Below are 21,689 nucleotides of genomic sequence, written 5' to 3' on the forward strand. Positions count from 1 at the left end.
GAACCACTGTCCACACTGTAGGTAATCATCACACTCTCTGCGCTCTAATATCCCTCATTTTTTATCCTAGAATGACTACCAGTCACTGTGTTAAGTCTTCCGAGATGATTCTAAGCCTCAGTGTTAACTGTGAGATAGAAGACTGTGTTCTCTTTCCATGACTACCATCAGGAAAGGAAGGGTCTGTGGGCAATAGGAGGACTTTATTAATTCCTTAATGAAGGATGGTCCACAAACCATGGTTTAAGGCAAGCTCTGTTTAGGGGAAAAAAAAAACAAAACAAAAAACCAAAAAACAAAAAAACAGCTCACAGCAGATCCAACAGGAGTCCCCGAGCATAAAGCTATGCAAATGGAAGGACAGTGTCCCTGAAAGAAACTCAACTTGTTCTGATGTGTGGCTGCTTTTCGTTGCTGTTGGGTTTTTCATTTGTTTTATTTTGAGAACTTGACATTTTCCCCTTTCTGGTGCATACAAATGCAAAAGCAGCATTGGCTGGCACTTGGCATCTCATTGAGACTCAGCAGTCACTACCACTTTCTGATATGACTTTGGCTCCTGAGGGGCCCTGCCTACTGGAATTTTGTGAGGATATTTTAAATAACAAAAGACCTAACAAATTACAATGTACAATCATATGTCGCTTAACAATCTAGGCTATGTAGTATAACCTATCGCTTCTAGGCTACCAACCTGTGCAGCAAGCTACTATATTGAATACGGTACGGAATTACAAAACACAAATCAGTAGGTGATAGAGATTTTTTGTTCCATTAAAATCTTATAGGACTACCATCATATTTGCAGTTCGTCATCGACTGAAATGTCACTGTGTGACTGCAGTTGAAAACTTTGCTGTGAGACTATAGTTATTACAGCCTGAATCTTGTCATCACTTGTAAAGGCTAACTCTGAGCCCAAGCGCCATATAAATATAGAAATGTCATCTGATTGCTATATTACTGAAATTTGTTAACTTTTGAGAGCAATTTCTTAGAGATTAGAAAAAGGAAGATTCTAGGATTATTAAATTTATTGAAGATTTTCACGGGTTCTCAAATGATATTTGAAATGATCACATTTGGAGACATACCACACACAATGTCTCTGCTTGCAATGGCCCCATGAAATGGCCATTAGTGGATTCTGTTCTTATTAGATGAAAACTCCACTAAGACTTTGATTCCAAATAATTTACCTACCCCACTTTACTGACCTAAGTTAATAGTTCTTACCAATGTTTCCATGCTCAGGAGACATAATAGAAATTATTTTTGATGAGGAGAAATAAAAACATTGATTAGGCAGAACTAGGGCTCTTTCTGAGTGTGAGCCTATTTCTTTTTCTTCTATTACAATTCCATCAGTTCTCTTGTTTTTCTTCTAATTTATTCCACCTTCAAATTCTATCTTCTGCCAAATAACCGGTTTCCCATTTCCCTCCCAGAGAGTCTTTCCAGTCAGCATCCAACCTTGCTTCCTCTTTGTTTCTGTTTACATCCCCCTACTAAATTCATATGTTGAAATCTAATCCTGGATGTGATGGTATTTGAGAAACTGGCAGTCTACGACCCAGAAGAGAGCCCTCTCTAGGATCTGATCATGCTGCACCTTGATCTCAGACTTCCAGCCTCCAGGACTGTGAGAAATAAATTTCTGTGGTTTATAAGCTATTCAGTCTACGTTACTCTGTTATAGCAGTGCAAACTAAGATAGTGGGATATCTGATAAATTCTCAAAGCCTTACAGTTTGAAGCCAAATTCAGCATCTGTGTGGCCTGACATTCTTTATTAAACATACATTTGATGATTGCCTATAAATAATCTTAGCCACTTTGGAGCTCACCACCACCACAACCATCACCAGTCTTGAATATTCTTTCCAGTCTCCTGACATAAGGCACTACTATAATGTCTAGATCTGTAGTTCCTAGCCTTTTTTGGCACCAGGTACCAGTTTCATGGAAGGCAATTTTTCCATGGATGATGGAGGGATGGTTTTGGGATGAAACTGTTCCACCTCAGAGCATCAGGCATTCGTTAGATTCTCATAAAGAGTGCACAACCTAGATCCCTCACATGCACAGTTTGCAATAGGGTTCACACTCCTATGAGAATCTAATGCCACCACTGATCTGACAGGAGGCAGAGCTCTGGCAACAATGCTTGCTCACCTTCTGCTGTGCGGCCTGGTTCCTAACAGGTCATTGACCAGTACTAGTCCACGGCCTGGGGGTTGGGGACTGGTACTGGTCAACAAAAAAAGTGCTCAAAGACCTCACCAGACCATAGGCCTAGACCTAGATTGTGAGCCTAATTGGATAATAAGAACATCCCCAAGTCACACATAAACATGTTCCCATTTCAGTTTACATACATTTATGTAAGTGACCAATAAGAATTTTTGCTGATGTTTAGAGAAATGAATTGTGCTTGGGGTCACTTTATCTTCAAAAGCCACTTAATTGTCATTTTCCAATTTTTGGTTAGAACCAAATAAGAGCTAGTGAAGACTAGGAAATATAAAACAAGTACATTGTGATTTCATTGAAAGTTGTTTTACAACCTGCACACTTGAAAATGGATATTATTAGCTGAATTTAATTAAACACGATGGCCATATCAGGGAACTTGACCAATCATATCAAGACCTGGCCATACAGGAAAAGCTGTTTATTGAAGCAAGCTTCCAAAAACCTTTAACTAGTGTGACATTTGATAAGTAACACAGACATAATGAAAAATGTTAACTATCCATGACCATGACTAATGATAAAACAATGATAAACAATCTATTGCTTAAATACTCGTGTAGGAGGAGAAATGTGATTATGAGGGCAGATCTGGACTTTTGTGATGAAGGTTCCAGCTGGTGAGGCTTCCAGGTGGTTCTGAGCCCCTGCTAAAGACCATTTTGAAGCCTGGCTCTCTTGGAGGTAGTCAGCTCCGTTATTTTTGGATCGTGGTTAGCAGCAGCTGGGGAGCTTTAAAACAAACACAGCAATGCCCATGTGCCCACCCTGATCAACTCAATAAAAATGTCTGGAGTATCAGTATTCTGTCTTAAACCTCCCCCTTTGGTTCTCATATGCAGCCAGATTTGAAGCTGCAGGTATAGGAGGTTAGATGACTCAGAATTTTGAAGGTTCTGTGGTTCCATGTCAGGATGTTGGACTGAGTATATCCTGGAGCTTCTTTACTCCTACAGCGAGGGACTTGACTGGTGATCCTGAACAAAAAGTGAAACTTTCAGTGAACCAGAAACTGGAATAAATCCTAAAGGATGAGGTGAACACTGGATTGATCAAAGACAGAAAAGTCAATCAAAAACATGCACAGGGAAGTATTGCTTAAAAAAAAAAAAAAAAAAAAAAAACGTGCAGGGAGCAGCAAGACTGCCCCATCTCCTAAAGTGGCAGACACCAGAAGCAGGAAGGTGTCAAGGACAATCAACATGTTGGTTCTTGGGGCACTGCTGCAGAAGAGGCCAGGTAGATCTTCCTTCATCAATTCCCTTCCATCTACCCCTGAGCCAAACAGCAGTGACAAAGTGTCCACTTCCAGGTAGGAGCTGTGACCGGGGAGCCCAAATTAAAGAGGCATGGCATGGCCATGTCATGAGGCCATCATTGCCAGGGGGCACCAGACTAGAATACCTAAGAGAAATCTCACCCAGCGGCTTGTCTTCTACTTTCCCTGAAAACAGGCCATAGGACAGTCCAGAGCAACAATGTTCCCAAGCACATGACATCCACTTACAGAAAATGCAGTCTAACAGAGACCCTTAATAATAAAGATGACAGTCAAGATTCACAAGATGAGAGCATCTATAAACAGATCAACTAGAGGCCATTGAGATTAATGCTTATAATACAAAATTGAGGCCGGACATGGTGGCTCACACCTATAACCCCAGCTCTTTGGGAGACCGAGGCAGGTGGATCACCTGAGGTCAGGAGTTTGAGCCCAGCCTGGTCAACATATAGTGAAACCCTGTCTACTAAAAGTACACAAATTAGCTGGGCATGGTGGCGGGCGCCTGTAATCCCAGTTACTCAGGAGTCTGAGGCAGGAGAATTGCTTGAACCTGGGAGACGGAGATTGCAGTGAGCCGAGATCCTGCCATTGTACTCCAGCCTGGGCAACAGAGCAAGACTCCGTCTCAAAAAAACAAAACAAAACTGAATAGGTAGATGGAACTGACATTTTTTCCAAAACTTAATTTTAGTATAATAAACACTAATGTATACCTATGACCTGGTTACTAGCAATAGTTCTTAAGTTTGATAGTTCACATTTTTAGAGACAGTCTCTTCAAAAAATAGGGCTGGGAAAATTGGATATCCTCATGCAGAAGAATGAAACTAGACCCCTATCTCTCACCATATACAAAAATCAAAACGAATTAAAGACTTAACTCTGGCCGGGCGCGGTGGCTCAAGCCTGTAATCCCAGCACTTTGGGAGGCCGAGGAGGGCGGATCACAAGGTCAGGAGATCGAGACCACAGTGAAACCCCGTCTCTACTAAAAATACAAAAAAAAATTAGCTGGGCGCGGTGGCGGGCGCCTGTAGTCCTAGCTACTCAGGAGGCTGAGGCAGGAGAATGGCGGGAACCCAGGAGGCGGAGCTTGCAGTGAGCCCAGATCGCGCCACTGCACTCCAGCCTGGGCAACAGCGTGAGACTCCGTCTCAAAAAAAAAAAAAAAAAAAAAAAAAAAAAAAGACTTAACTCTAAGACCTCAAGCTATGAAACTACTACACAAAAACATTGGGGAAACTCTCCAGGATATCAATCTGGGCAAAGGTTTCTTGAGTAATACCTCACAAGCACAGGCAGCCAAAGCAAAAATGGACAAATGGGATCACATGAAGTTAACAAACTTCTGCACAGCAAAATAAATAACAAAGTGGAGAGAAAACCCACAGAATGGGAGAAAATATTTGCAAACTACCCATCTGTTAAGGGATTAATAGCCAGAATATATAAGGAGCTCAAACAACTCTACAGAAAAAAATTCTAATAATCCAATTTAAAAATAGGTAAAATATTTGAATAGACATGTCTCAAAACACATACCTATGATAGACACATGAAAGGTACTCAACATCGTTGATCATCAGAGAAATGCAAATCAAAACTACAATGAGTTATCATCTCACCCCAGCTGAAGTGGCTTATATCCAAAATACAGGTAATAATAAATGCTGGTAAGGATGTGAAGAAAAGGGAACTCTCATACACTGTTGATGGGAGTGTACATTAGTACAACCACTATGGAGAACAGTTTGGAGGTTTCTCAAAAAACTAAAAATAGAGCTACCATATGATCCAGCAATCCCACTGCTGGGTATATACCCAAAAGAAGGGAAATCAGTGTATCAAAGAGATATCTGCATTTCCATGTTTGTTGCAGCTCTGTTGACAATAGCCAAGATTTGGAAGCAACCTAGGTTTCCATAAACAGATGAATGGATAAAGAAAATGTGGTACTTATACACAGTGGAGTACTATTCAGCCATAAAAAAGAATGAGATTCAGTCATTTGCAACAACATAGATGGAAATGGAGGTCATTATATTAAGTGAAATAAGCCAGGCACAGAAAGACAAATATCACATGTTCTTAATTATTTGTGGGATCTAAAAATAAAAACAGTTGGATCCAGGGAGATAAATAATAGAAGGATGGTTATCAGAGGCTGGGAAAGGTAGTAAGGAGGTGAAGAGGGGGAGTGATGGTTAATAGGTACAAAAATAGAATAAATGAATAAGGCCTAGTATTTGATAGCACAACAGGGTGACTATAGTCAATAATAATTTAAGTGTATATTTTTAAATAACTAAAAGAATATAATTGGATTGTTTGTAACATAAAGGATAAATGCTTGAGGAGATGGAATCCCTGCCTTCCATGGTGTGATTATTACCCATCGCACTTCTGTATCAAAACATTTCATGTACTCCATAAACGTATACACCTGCTACATACCCACAAAGTTTCTTTTAAAAAATGGTTAAGATGGTTAAAAAATAGTTTCCATTTTTAGGATGTACATGATATTAATATTCAAATGAGACATAGAAAGTATTTGAAAGAATGAAATATTTTCTGTAATCCTTTTTTTAAAACTTGGTTCATTTTGAAAATCAACAATGAGTGAAAAATAAAACCAAAAGAAAGAAAAGTAAGTTTTTCTCTCAAATACATAAGAAACTCTTGCTGGCATTTGTATTTTAAATGTCTGGAGTAAAATAGGCCAAATTTTCAAAGGCAGTTAATAACAGTTTATAAAAGGACTTTTATAATTTGATTTAGGCAAAGAGGAAATATTCCATTTAAGATATATTTGGTTTCTCCTCCACCTCTCAAATTGCCTCACTCCTCTTACCAGGCCATAGTAGATAACATGGATCCTCAAATCTCACTAATAAATAATGGCTTTAAAATAGCTGCTCAAATTACACACACTGTCAGAGTATTTTCCCTTTAAGATAGGATATCAGTGAACACCACAGGTATCAATTTTTTTGTTATAAAAATTTCTTCAGCAAGCCCAATTACTTTCCTAGTCCTTTTTAATCTGTCATATAAAGCCTTTTTATGGTTATACCTATTTACTAATTATGATTGCTATTTTGCTCAAAGAAATATTCCCCCAGGCATACATCTATTTATATTTCCTAATGACAAAGTATGCTTATTTTATGTAGTGTCACAAATATTATTTTATTGATGCTGCTTTTAAAAAATATTTTAATTGTTACTCATCAAGGCATATTGCACACCTAGATCAAAAAGAGAACCAGCAAGCACACACATTTCTTAACCTAAGTAACATCTGAAAACATAAGACTTAGACTTCAATTACATTTTCCCTTGAAGAAAATCCACTCAAGTTTGGTGCTTATCCAAGAACTTATAATGTCAATTTCTAACATACATTATAATGCCCAGTACACATGTATTTTCAGAAGAAAGCAAGTCATAGCAAATCAAAATTTTCCTAAATGCTATTTGATATATTTTTATAGCAAATTAAAAATTTTTGAGTATGAAAACTGAAGGTGGCCAGGCACAGCTGCTCACACTTGTAATCCCAGCACTTTGGGAGGCTGAGCTGGAAGGATCATTTGAACCCAAGAGATCAAGGCTGCAGTGAGCTGTAATCATGCCACAGCACTCAAGCCTTGGTGACAGAGTGAGACCTTGTCTCAAAAAACAAAACTGAAGGTATGTCCAATAATAAAACAAATATAGCTTATACAGCAAGGTTATAGGTTTATTTGTTTAAAGTCAACAGTATATTTGCATTCTGCAACTGATCTGTAAATCCCATTGTTTTTCTCTGGAATTTTATAGGTACAATGTCTCACAAAGCCATGTCTCTTATCCTAGAAATATCTTTTGGCATCAGGCTATGCAAAAGACTCTGATGTGATACTTCCCCTGAATTGGAATAAATTTTACTTTTCCAGAAAAATATGGCAACCTTATCAACCACTTACTCATAAGGAACAAAAGTTACTACCAATTGTTCTTTTAATTTTACTCTAAAATACTTAAAGTTTAGGCATTTCTCATGTTTTTGAATTGCACCCCCATAAAAGATAACGGAATGAAACACAGTACATAATTTCAAAAGACAAATCTTAGTATCTGACTCATTTGGCACATCCTTAGAATTTAAAATAAAATCAGTAGAAATAAAAGTGATGTAATTTTCAAAGAATTTCTACATGCTGGAGTCTTAGAACAAGGAGCTTCTAAATGAAAAGAAGGGGGAGGTTCAGCTCATCTTGCTAATTATATGCATTTTTCCTTATGGAGTAACTGATGCTTTCTGGTTTATTTGGGGAACTTTTGTTTGTGGGAAAGCATGTACATTGGGCTAGATCTTGTTGGTTTCTCTTCTGAAGATGGAACACCTCTCTTTTCTGGCATTATTCCAGGACCACTTGCAGTTGGGATTAATAAGCCTTCAATCTCTTGTTAAAGTCAGATCATAATGCAGACTGTTTTGGAGGGTTGAATTCGAGGTTGTTGACTTGGCTATTGGCTGGATGAATCCAGCAAGTAGTGAGGTATAGCTTGATGACATCAAATTGCATGTTCGGGTTCATCATCAGGTGTATCTGATTAAACTCAATCTAGGCCTTTAGCCTGGGGATGTGTCCTGGTGAAACCACACAACAGCCAGTGAGACTGGGTGAGATTTTTCAGCTTGTGAGAAGTCAGTTACATCATAACGTCACCTGGTATGAGCTTCCCCTGGTCAATGACAGTCTTAGCCAGCAGAAAAATCTCTGTGTCCCTCCACATATTGCCTCTCGGCAGATCCTCGTAGGAAAGGTGGTTCAGTTCAAAGGGTTTGATGATTCACAATGGCAGGGTGTGCTTGCTGGAGCCTGGCCCCCATGATCACATTGTGAGCAGCCTCCCAGAGGCCCCCTTGGAGCCTGCACAAGGCCTGAATGAACCAATGACTGGACCCTGGCCTGGCTTGCGTGCTCCCCGGGCTCTGGGGCTGGGCTCTGGCTGCAGCATTGTGAGGACACACAACTCAGAGGGCGCAATGGGCAGTAGAAGTTGATATTTTAAAATGGACACTGCAGAAGAGTAAATTCATGAGTTAAAAGACTGAGCCAAGGAATTCTCCCATGATGCAGTACAAAGAGCTGAAGAAATGGTAAGTGTGAAAGGAAAATTAAGAGACATAGAGTGTAGATTCGAAAGTTTCACCTTTCACAAGTAGAAAATGGAAAGAATGTAGAAACACAATGTTTAAAGGCATAGTTACAAAATAGACAAGAATTTCCCAGAATTTAATAGTATGAGTTTGCAGGAATAGAAAATATATCAGTGGAACAGTATAGAATATCTAGAGGCAAATATTGGCAAAGGTGTGAGTGAATATGTATTTTCACACTCTACTGGTGGGATATAGTGCAGACAGCTACTTTGGTAGGCAATTTGGCAGCAGCTATTAAGTTTTTTATTATCTATTGATATCCTCTTTAACAAATACTTTCACATGACAATAAGGAGGCTTGTATAGGATGTTCATTGCAGCCTGATTTATAAACCAAAAAGTTCTTAACAGTCTAAATGTTCACTAATAGAATAGTTAAATGAACTTTAGCCATACTGTGTAATATTATGCAACAGCTAGAAAGAGAGAGGTAGATTGCTAGATATTGACATGAAAAGATTTCTAAGACATTGTAAATAAAAATTTGTAGAAGATTTTATACAGCATAATATAATTTATATTAAAATATATCTCTAATGTGAACTGGAAAGCTAATGAAAGGTTTTGAGCAGTGTAAAGACATGATCAGATTTTTGGTTTGTAAAAACGAAAACAAGGGGACCTGTTAGGAAGCTACTTCAACAGACCACCAGATAAATACCCAATCAAAAAGTTAGCAATATCCCAAATTAATAACCTAACATTACACCTAGGAAAACTAGAGAAACAAGAGCAAACCAACCCCAGAGCTAGTAGAAAAAAAGAAATAAGTGAAATCAGAAAATGTAAAATATAAAACTATAAAAATCCTGGAAGATAACCAAGGAAATAATATTCTGGACATAGGCTATGGCAAAGATTTCATGACAAAAACAACAAAGCAATTGTGACAAAAACAAAAATTGACAAATGGGACCTAATTAAACTAAAGACCTTCTGCACAGCAAAAGAAGTTATCAACATTCAGCAAAGTCTCAGGTTACAAAATCAATGTGCAAAAATCACAAGCATTCCTACACACCAATAACAGACAGAGCCAAATTGTGAGTGAACTCCCATTCACAATGGCTACTAGAGAATAAAATAACTTACAGGGGATGTGAAGGACCTCTTCAAGGAGAACTACAAACCACTGCTCAAGGAAATAAAAGAGGACACAAACAAATGGAAGAACATTCCATGCTCATGGATAGGAAGAATCAACATCGTGAAAATGGCCAGACTGCCCAAAGTAATCTATAGATTCAATGCTATCCCCATCAAACTACCACTGACTTTCTTCACATAATTGGAAAAAAACACTTTAAATTTCATATAGAACCAAAAAAGAGCCTGCATAGCCAAGACAATCCTAAGCAAAAGGAACAAAGCTGGAGGCATCATGCTATCTGACCTCAAAGTATACTACAAGGCTACAGTAATCAAAACAGCATGGTACTGGTGCCAAAACAGATATATAGACCAATAGAACAGAACAGAGGCATCAGAAATAACACCACACATCTACAACCATCTGGTCTTTGACAAACTTGACACAAACAAGCAATGGGGAAAGGATTCCCTACTTAATAAATGGTGTTGGGAAAACTGGCTAGCCACATGCAGAAAGCTGAAACTGGATCCCTTCCTTACACCTTATATAAAAATTAACTCAAGATGGATTAAAGACTTAAATGTAAGACCTAAAACCATAAAAACCCTAGAGGAAAACCTAGGCAATACCATTCAGGACATAGGCATGAGCAAAGACTTCATGACTAAAACACCAAAAGAGATGGCAACAAAAGCCAAAATAGACAAATGGGATCTAATTGAACTAAAGAGCTTCTGCACAGCGAAAGAAACTATCAGCAGAGTGAATAGGCAACCTACAAAATGGGAGAAAATTTTTGCAGTCTATCCATCTAGCAAAAGGCTAATATCCAGAATCTACAAAGAACTTAAATTTACAAGAAAAGAAAAACCTATCAAAAATTGGGCACAGGATATGAACAGACACTTCTCAAAAGAAGAGATTTATGCAGCCAACAAATTTATGAAAAAATGCTCATCATCACTGGTCATTAGAGAAATGCAAATCAAAACCACAATGAGAAACCATCTCACACCAGTTAAAATGGCGATCATTAAAAAGTCAGGAAACAACAAATGCTGGAGAGAATGTGGAGAAATAGGAATGCTTTTACACTATTGGCGGGAGTGTAAATTAGTTCAACCATTGTGGAAGACAGTGTGGTGATTCCTCAAGGATCTAGAACTAGAAATACCATTTGACCCAGCAATCCCATTACTGGGTATATACCCAAAGGATTATAAATCATTCTACTATAAAGACACATGCACACATATGTTTATTGCAACACTGTTTACAATAGCAAAGTCTTGGAACCAACCCAGATGCCCATCAATGATAGACTGGATAAAGAAAATGTGGCACATATACACCATGGAATACTATGCAGTCATAAAAAAGGATGAGTTCATCACCTTTGCAGGGACATGGATGAAACTGGAAACCATCATTCTCAGCAAAGTAACACAAGAAGAGAAAACCAAACACTGTATGTTCTCACTCATAAGTGGGAGTTGAACAATGAGAACACATGGACACAGGGAGGACAACATCACACACCAGGGCCTGTCAAGGGGTGGGGGACTGGGGGAGGGACAGCATTAGGAGAAATACCTAACGTAAATGATGAGTTGATGTGTGTGGCAAACCAACATGGCACATGTATGCCTATGTAACAAACCTGCAGGTTGTGCACATGTACCCCAGAACTTAAAGTATAACAATAAAAAATAAAAAAGAAGCTATCAACAGACTATACAGACAACCTACAAAACGGGAGAAAATATTTGCAAACTATGCATTTAATAAAGTTCGAATACCCAGAATCTGTAAGAAACTTAAATTAATAAACAGCCCCATTAAAAAGTAGGCAAAGGCCATAAGCAGACACTTTCTGAAAGAAAACATACACTCAGCTCACAAGCATATGAAAAAATGCTCAGCATCACTAATCATTAGAGAAATGCAGATCAAAGCCACAGTGAGATACCATCTCACTGCAGTCAGAATGGCTATTATTAAGAAGTCAAAAAATAACAGATGCTGGCATGGTTGTAGATGAAGGCAATGCTTATACACTGCAGGTGGGAATGTAAATTAGTTCAGCCATTGTGGGGTATAGTGTGATGATTTCTCAAAGAACTTAAAACAGAATTACCATTTGACCTAGCAATCCCATTACTGGATATATGCCCAAAGGAATAGAAATCATTCTATCATAAAGACACATGCATGCATGAGTTTATTGCAGCAGTATTAACAATAGCAAAGAAATGGAATCAACCTAAATGCCCATCAACGGTAGACTGGATAAAGAAAATGTGGTATATATACACTATGGAATACTACACTGCTATTAAAAAGAACAAGATCACATCCCTTGCAGAAATATGGATACAGCTGGAGGCCATTATCTTAAACTAACTAATGCAGGAACAGAAAACCAAATACACATGGACCCATGTGTACTTAAGGGTGGAGAGTGGGAAGAGAGAAAAGATAGAAAAACTACCTATCAGGTACCATGGTTATTACCTAGGTGATGAGATAACCTGTACATCAGACCCCCATGACACACAATTACCTATATGACAAACCTGCCTAGGTATCCCTGAATCTAAAATAAAACAATAAAACAGGTACCCCTGAATCTAAAAGAAAAGAAAACTTGTCAAAAGACCAGCAGAAAAGTGAGAAAGTACTATTTTAATTTCTTCAATTATGAGAGAAATTGAACATCTTTTCATTTGTTTATGGACTATTTACATTTTATTTCTATGCCAAATTTTTAAGCTGACAATTTCCTGCTGACCACTTTCTTGAGAAAAAATGCTGGAAGTTTAGTTTACTCCACAAGCCATAAAATAGATCGTCTTTTCTGTCTTGGGTGGTCCAGTTGCACTGGCTTAGTACAGATCAGGCTATGCATCATATGGGGCTGATGCTATTTAGAGGCTGCTGAGCCACCAACCATGCATCTACTTCATTCTCTATCCATTAAGAGCCATAAAAATAACGTGATGGGTTGCTCTCATTCTATAAGCAGGAGAGAAATCTATTTCCAGGATAAAGATTTGGGGAGTAGAAAACCAATTTCTGTGTTTGTACTTGTAGTGGCAGAGTAGAATTTGTGGTCTAACTTTCCAGACTTTTTATTGTTTCTGCTATTTTGGATCTTTAATCATATAATTTCTCTTACTGTTATATTCAAAACAGTTACACTGAGTACATAAGATTTAAAAGGTATAGAAATTTGGCCTGTATTCTCCAGCAAAGGAAAAAAATTGTGTTATAATTTGAACTACTACTTTGCATAATACTAATTGCTTTGCATAATAAAGAAGCATGCTATTACAATCTTTTAGCATAACTAGTTATATACATAAAAAGTAATCCTGTTAAGGCCTTTCTATCCTCTTGGAATAGATTTAGACTTCTAGTATACTCAACCTTTAATTGAGATACCTAATTTGGTACCAGACTCTGATCCCAGTATATTCCACATAGAATATGGGTGAGGAGATGGGAGCGTTTGCTTGGCTCCAGATGTGAATGGGAGATGTACTTTGGAAAATCTAAGTGCAGTCACAGATGAGGCTGGCCTGCTGGTACATGTCAGACTGTTAAAGCACATTGGCCATTTCTGGCTCCTGAGGCTACCTTGCTCCATTCTCCTTTTCCAAACCTACATCACATAAGCCATTTGAGACAAATGGCTGTGCAGCTTGTTCTTAAGAACATCTGGTAAGAGATTTTTTTGACAAAATACATTTAAAAACTACTAGCCAAGTAATATCATTTAGTACATTTGACCTCATTTTGCAGAAACAACCAAGGCCAACCAAACATGACTGTGTGGAAATTTATCAAAACTTTCTAGATATGTTCTTCATGGTAATGGAAGCCAAGTGCATAGCAATAAAAGAAAAGCAGCAGGAGCTCCTCAGATTAGGCTTTTTTCTAAGGTATTACTCATCTTGTCATGAAATGTTCTATGTTAATTTATTGCCTACCCCTTAAGGGAAAGTTAGCAGTTTAGAGCATCCAAGGACCCACAGTTAAAAGCCACAAGGAAGATAACAAGCTTGAAAACCATTCATTCATTGAGTCAACAAACTTTAATTTGGAATTTTTCTGTGTAACTAGTTTTTCTAAGTAGAGGGACAGAGCCCATGAGGAAGAATGCAGCCTAATTGCTTGTGTCACGCTGGTGACCTTCTATTGGGTATTATGGACCAGTATTTTCCAAAGTATGACAATTGCTCCTCTGTGGAATGTGAGTAGATTTTAGGTCTCTGTGAGAGAACATTCCCGAGCCTCAGCCCCAGATTTGATGTGTTTTGTTTTAGTTTTTAAACATTGTTTATTATGGAAAATTTCAAAAGATACATAAAATTAGAGAATTTGTAAGTCCATGTACCTATCATCCAGTTGTTAAAAAGATTAACATTTTCCAATCTTATTTTATCTATCTTATATTTTTTCTGCAGTATTTTAAGTAATAACAATTTTTATTTCAATGGTTAAAGTAAACATTTTAATGTGAATAACAAAAAATATGTAACCAGCACATCAAATCTATAATTTCACAACATTATTGCTTTGGACAAAACTAAACTGTAAATTTAACTTTTAAAACTGCTACACAGATATGTGAAAGTTCAAGAAGAGAGCACACAGATGGCTACAGTTTATGAACTGTTGTTAGAAGCAACAAGAGATTGGGAGATAGTAGACATTCCCCTTCATCCTCCCTCCCTCAGTGAGGTTAGGATAGTCAGAGGAGAGTCCATCTTCTATGGAAAATGCTTAGTACCATGCCTGGCGCTTAGTAAGTACCCATAAAATAGAAGCTAATATCATTTTTTGGAAAGCATCTTTGATTCCAGAGAACTGACACTGGCTAACATTTATTAGGCCCTTACTGTGTACATGTTAGGAGCAGCAAATCCATATGGGTCTGCAGCAACCTCAATTCTTGCCTCCTCAGAAGAAAGAATTTGACCAAGGGGCATAAGGTGGGGGAGACTGAGGCAAGTTTTAATGCAGGAGTGAAAGTTTATTAAAAAATTGTAGAGCAGAAACAAAAGGAAGTAAAGTATGCTTGGAAGAGGGCCAAGGGGGTGACTTGAGAGATTAAGGTACACTGTTTGACCTTTGACTTGGGGCTTTATACTTGGGCATGCTTCCAGGGCCTGTATTACTTTTGCCCTGATTCTTCCCTTGGTATGGGCTGTCCACATGCACAGTGGCCTGCCAGCACTTGGGAGGGGCTGCGTGCACAGTGTGTTTACTGAAGTTGTACACATGTTCATTTGAGGCATTTTTCCTTACCAGTCAAGCGTTTCTAGAGGAAGGTCACACCAGTTAAACTCCACCATTTTGCCTCTTAGTGCACATGCTTGAGCCCACTTACCCAACTCCTGAGATCTTAACGGGAAGCTGCTAATCACCAGTTTCGGGTTTTTTTCTATCTATTGGGAGACTGCCTTTCCCTGGTACCAGCTGCAACCCATTATTATTTTAGAGATACAGTTTAATGACCACCTGACCGTCACCAATCACCTGATGGTCACCTGACATTCCTGGTGGCTGGGGTTGCGGGGGGCTCTCCTGCCCTGTTCACATCTACCTAACTACCTACTCCAACATATGGACACTTTGGTGGGAGATTTACATACATTATCTCCTTTCATCTTCACAGTTAAACTATGAGTAGATACTAGTTTTCCCATTTTCAGAATTAAAAAGTTGAGGCTTAGAGAAATTAAGTTACTTAAGGTCACAAAGCTATTAAGCGGTGAAGCTAGGACTTGAATTCAAGCCTATCTTTCTCTAAAGCTCATGTTGTTTTTCCACTGAGCTCCCCAAAAAGCCAGGGCCCACCTCCTGACCACGGGAGACAACTGGGGAAGAATTAGACATGTAGAGTTGGAGGCCTGATTCTTCTATTTGCTAATATTGTGACCTGCAACATTTCACTTCATTTTTTCTGACCCTCTGTTTCTTATGCCTTGAATGGGGGTGCTAATATTATCCAATTTGCAAGCACAAAATGCAATAATGTATATGGGAATCTGGCATTGTAGTCACTAAATAAATATTTGTACTCTATTCAGACACCACCAATAGAGCATGTAATCTTGAGCAAACCCCTTTCCTCTCTGGATCTTGGTGTCATCAGCTATAAAGAAGGCGGGGTCAACCTCAGCATGCTACAGTCCTGAGACCTGACTTCATTTTCCCCAAACAATACTCCCTGACAGCATGAAACAGTTAAGAGCAGTCATCGTCCCTGTCCTAATGGCAGTTAGATGTACCTCTTCAGAAGGGGGGGATTGATGCAGTGGCCACTCCAGATGATCTGCCACTACCATCACACTGGCTGCAGCGGGGAGGCATGGCGGAGGCTGTATGCTCCACAGATCAGGCAGGAACCCCACACTCCTGGGTGGGGCCACAGCCTCCCAAGTTGTGGCTGCAGATCTGAGCCTTCCTGTGCTCTTGGGGGGCCAGGAGCAGGTAGGAGCCCTGACCTTACAGTTGCAGCTGCAGCCTCCCAAACCACAGCTGCAGACTCCGGCCTCGCACTCCATGGAATAGGCAACAGCCCTGTCACCCAGGGTGCAGCTGCAGCTGCCCAAACCATGACTGCAGACTCAGGCATCCCTGTACTCTTGGAGGCCCAGGAAGGCCTGCCGCTACCCTTGCAGGCTCAGAAGTGCCTCCTCCCAGTGCCTGGCTTCTCCTTGCTGTCAGTGCCCTCTCCAATCTTGAAGCAAAGTTGGGGCAGAGCCTGGGTACCATGAACAGCAGCAGGAGGTAGACAGATTCCCGGACAGAAGGGGGCAGTTCCTGAAGGCTGGGGGCGGGACTGCCAGTCCCATGGACCGGAACTGGTGTCTTTTCTGGGCCTACTATGGCCACCCATGGACCAATCAGCATGCACTTTCTCCTCCCTGAGGCCCATAAAAGCTCCAGGCACAGCCAGAGCTGAGCAAATGATGGGATTACCAGCTGCAGAGAGGAGCTGCCCTCTCTACTGAGAGCTTTGGAGACCTGCAGAGATGCTGGGACCACCAGCTGCAGAGAGGAGCAACCCACTCCAGGACCTCCTCTCTGCTAGGAGCTGGGCAGATATCAGGACAACCAGCTGCAGATAGGAGCTACCCTCTCCAGGGCCTCCTCTCTGCTGAAAGCAGCAAACATCAGCACAACCAGTAGCAGAGAGGAGCTACCCTCTCCAGAGCCTCCTCTCTGCTGAGAGCAGCAAACGTCAGCACAACCAGTAGCAGAGAGGAGCTACCCTCTCCAGGGCCTCCTCTCTGCTGAGAGCAGCAAACGTCAGCACAACCAGTAGCAGAGAGGAGCTACCCTCTCCAGGGCCTTCTATTTACTGAGAGCTGAACACGGAACAGGATGACCTGCCTACAGAGAGGAGCTACAGAACCCACTGCAGGTCTCCTCTGAGCTGTTTTAACACTCAGTAAAGTTCCTCTTCATCTTGTTCACCCTCCACTTGTCTGCATACCTCATTCTTCCTGAGTGCAAGACAAGAACTCAGGCAAAGGTGCCACCAGCCACAGAGGTTTCTGGACAGTAAATTGATACCCCAAAGATCCCATAGCACTTCTAGGGATAATATTCCAGAATATCATTCTGATTAGACCACAAAAAATATTACTGATTCTGAAGTTAATGAAAATGACTAGATAAACTTCCATTTGGTATAATTTTACTTATAATTACTTAATCCAGATTCCTTGGAAAGCAGAGCCTGAAAATGCACTGTTGCTAGTACTGTGATAGGGAGTGTGATCCCATGGAGCAAAAGTGAGGGGAGTGAGGCAGGGAAGGAGAGAGAGAAATTCAAGCAGGCATAACTGAGGTGGTCACCACTAAATACTTCTGATTGCCCTATCTTACAAGACCAGGACTTTGAAAAGCTGCATCCCACGTCTGGAACTAAAAAAAAAAAAAATCTATCAGTTTTCATCTCCCATTTGGGAGCATTTTGACCATGTGGTATTAATTCCTCTGTAATTATGAATTGTGCAATTCTGGGGCCTGAGACAGGGCCTCTGAATTCCTTGGAAGTTAACAGGGAATCCTAGGATGGGAAGATTGAGGCTCATGGCATGGGTATGGAGCTGGACTCTGGAAGGAGGTGCCTGGCAAAAATAATTGGAGCTGGGTGCCAAGGTGGCAGCCGGAACAAGAGACAGGTGAGGCTGAGAGGACCTGAAATTGGTATGTGATATGTTAACTTATACCCAATCAACTTCCAAATGGAATCTGATGAGGCTTACATATACAATAAGGATGATGGTGAAAAAGGAAATAACTCAAAGCAATAGTAACAACAACAAAGTACCTCAGTTTCCTTATCTTTAAAAGGGAGGAGGACAAAGCAGCAGGTATCGTCTTCAGGCCTCCGGAATCCTGTGCTCACCCCACTCGCCACAGAAATGACTGCTGTCCACGCAGGCAACTTAAACTTCAAGTGGGACCCCAAAAGTCTAGAGATCAGGACTCTGGCAGTTGAGAGACTTGTTACACAGGTTACAACCCCGGTAAACACCAATAGTAAGGGGCCCTCTAATAAGAAAAGAGGTCATTCTAAGAAGGCCCATGTTTTGGCTGCATCTGTTGAACAAGAATTTCTTGGAGAAGGAGGATAAAATTGCGAAGGAGAGCCAGTTTTCTCAAGGAAGAGCTTGTGGCTGCTGTAGAGGATGTTCAAAAACAAGGTGATTTGATGAAAACTGCTGCGGGCAAGTTCGCAGATGATCCCTGCTCTTCTGTGAAACAAGGCAACATGGTTCGGGCAGCTCGAACTTTGCTCTCTGCTGTTACCCAGTTGCTGATTTTGGCTGACATGGCAAATGTCTACATATTACTTGTTCAGCTGAAAGTTGTGGAAGATGGTATCCTGAAGTTGAGGAATGCTTGCAATGAATGAGACTTAGGAATACAGTATAAAGCCCTAAAACCTGAAGTGGAGAAGCTGAACATTATGGCAGCCAAAAGACAAGAGGAACTGAAAGACGTTGGCCATCATGGTCAGATGGCTGCAGCTAGAGAAATCCTGCAGAAGAACGTTCTAATCCTCTATACTGCATCCCAGGCATGCCTACAGCACCCTGATATTGCAGCCTATGAGGCCAACAGAGACCTGATATACAAGCAGCTGCAGCAGGCAGTCACAGGCATTTCCAATGTAGCCCAGGCCACTGCCTCAGACGATGCCTCCCAGCACCAGGGTGGAGGAGGAGAAGTGGCATATGTACTCAACAACTTTGATAAACAAATCATTGTGGACCCTTCGAGCTTCAGCAAAGAGTGCTTTAGGCCTTCCCTGGAGGAGCACCTGGAAAGCATCATTAGTGCTGCTGCCTTGATGGGTGACTCGCCCTGCACACATGATGACCATCATGAGCGAATTGTGGCAGAGTGTAACGCCGTCCTCCAGGTCCTGCAGGACCTGCTTTTGGAGTACATGGGCAAGGCTGGATGTAAAGAAAGAAGTGATACGCTCAATTCTGCTATAGATAAAATGAACAAGAAGACCAGGGACTTGTGTAGACAGCTCCACAAAGCTGTCATGGACCACGTTTCAGACTCTTTCCTGGAAACCAATGTTCCACTTTTGGTATTGATTTAAGCTGCAAAGAATGGAAATGAGAAATAAGGAGTATGCCAACGTTTTCTGTGAACATGGCAACAAATTGATTGGGGTTGCCAACTTGGCCTGTTCCATCTCAAATAACGAAGAAGGTGTAAAGCTTGTTCGAATGTCTGCAAGCCAGTTAGAAGCCCTCTGTCCTCAGGTTGTCAATGCTGCATTGGCTTTAGGAAAACCACAGACTAAATTGGCCCAAGAGAACACGGATCTTTTTAAAGAACAATGAGAAAAACAAGTCTGTGTTCTCACAGATGCTGTTGATGATGTTACTTTCATTGATGACTTCTTGGCTGTCTCAGAGAATCACATTTTGGAAAATGTGAACAAATGTGTCATTGCTCTCCAAGAGAAAGATGTGGATGGCCTGGACCACACAGCTGGTGCAATTCAAGGCCGGGCAGCCAGGGGTATTCACGTAGTCAGCTCAGAGATGAATAACTATGAGCCAGGAGTCCAGAACCAGAGAAGGTTCTGGAAGCCACTAAGCTGCTTTCCAACACAGTGATGCCACGTTTTACTGAGCAAGCAGAAGTAGCTATGGAAGCCCTCAGCTCAGACCCTGCCCAGCCCATGGATGAGAATGAGTTTATTGATGCCTCCCACCTGGTATATGGTGGCATCTGGGACATCAGGAAAGCAGTGCTGATGATAAGGACCCCTGAGGACTTGGATGACTCTGACTTTGAGATGGAAGATTTCAATGTCAGAAGTAGGATGAGCATCCAGACAGAAGACAATCAGCTGATAGCTGGCCAGAGTGTCCAGGCAATCATGGCTCAGCTTCCCCAGGAGCAAAAAGTGAAGATTGCAGAACAGGTGGCCAGTTTCCAGGAAGAAAAGAGCAAACTGGATGCTGAAGTGTCCAAACGGGATGACAGTGCCAATGACATCATTGTGCTGGCCAAGCAGATGTGCATGATTATGATGGAGATGACTGACCTTACCCGAGGTAAAGGACCACTCAAAAATACATTAGATGTAATCACTGCTGCAAAGAAAATTGCAGAGGCAGGATCCAGGATGGGCAAGCTTGGCCGCACCATTGCAAACCACTGCCCCGACTTGGCCTGCAAGCAAGGCTGGCCTGCCTCTACTCGGTCTGCCCCGACTCAGTCTGCTGGCCTACCTGCACTGCATTGCCCTCTACTGCCACCAGCTCAACATCTGCAGCAAGGTCAAGGCCGAGGTGCAGAATCTCGGTGGGGAGCTCTTTGTCCCTGGGGTGGACAGTGCCACGTCCCTGATCTGCGTAGTCAAGAACTGATGAATGCTGTGGTGCAGATGATGAAGGCATCCTATGTCACCTCTACCAAATACCAAAAGTCACAGAGTAATGGCGTCCCTCAACCTTCCTCCTGTGTCATGGAAGACAAAGGCACCAGAGAAAAAGCCGTTGGTGAAGAGAAAGAAACAGGATGAGACACAGACCAAGATTAAATGGGCATCTTAGAAGAAGCACGTGAACCCAGTGCAGGCCCTCAGTGAGTTCAAAGCCATGGACAGCATCTAAGTCTGCCAGGCCAGCTGCCCCCACCCCTTGGGACTTCTGAAGATCAGTCACTGTTCATCACTCAAATGAATTTGCTAAATACAACACTGATGTTAGATTCCATGGGGAAATAGGCAGGCTATGAACCAGTCCAGGTGGTGAATTTTCCAAGGACATACTTGTGTTTAAGTTGATTAAAAATGCTTTTAGAATGCAGGAGCCTACTTCTAGCTGTATTTTTTGCATGCTTAAATAAAAGTAAGATTCCATAACCAAAGATAATCCCACACTAAGTTGTTAGTAATGCTCTCACCAAGCCGAGATGCCTGTTCTGTTAGTGGTGGTGGCGTTAGGGTTTGAGAGAAGGGAATTTGGCTCAACCTCAGTTAAAAGGGTGTAGTCCAGATGGCTTGACGGCTTTTAAATGACCAAAGATGACCTGTGGTAAGCAACCTGGGCATCTTAGGAAGCAGTCCCTGGAGAAAGAATGTTCCCAGAAAGGTCTTTGGAGGGACAAACTCAGTAAAACATAATGTATCATGAAGAGAACTGAATACTCTCTTGATGACATGAAATGAGAATTTTAATGCATGGTTACAATTACTAATGCATGCTACTGCAGGACATTAATAAAGTTGCTTTTTGCAGGCACAAAGAAGGAGGATAATAATAGGACTTAACCATAGAGTT

At 40.9% G+C, this 21,689-nt stretch overlaps 1 protein-coding gene and 1 pseudogene across 1 annotated transcript in view; one reads left to right on the forward strand and one right to left on the reverse strand.

Annotated features, from left to right (window-relative positions):
- The window catches only part of COMMD10 (COMM domain containing 10), a 971,919-nt gene extending 965,259 nt beyond the window's left edge, over positions 1–6,660 (reverse strand). The window contains exon 1 of the mRNA XM_050793096.1: positions 6,656–6,660. The gene's annotated coding sequence lies outside the window, so the exon portion shown is untranslated. The remainder of the gene's footprint in view (positions 1–6,655) is intronic.
- An 11,604-nt stretch (positions 6,661–18,264) lies between these two features.
- LOC126956222 (catenin alpha-1-like) lies at positions 18,265–21,020 on the forward strand (annotated as a pseudogene).
- Positions 21,021–21,689: the final 669 nt, after the last annotated feature.

This window comes from Macaca thibetana, chromosome 6 (assembly GCF_024542745.1).
Source record: "Macaca thibetana thibetana isolate TM-01 chromosome 6, ASM2454274v1, whole genome shotgun sequence".
Lineage (NCBI taxonomy): Eukaryota > Metazoa > Chordata > Mammalia > Primates > Cercopithecidae > Macaca > Macaca thibetana.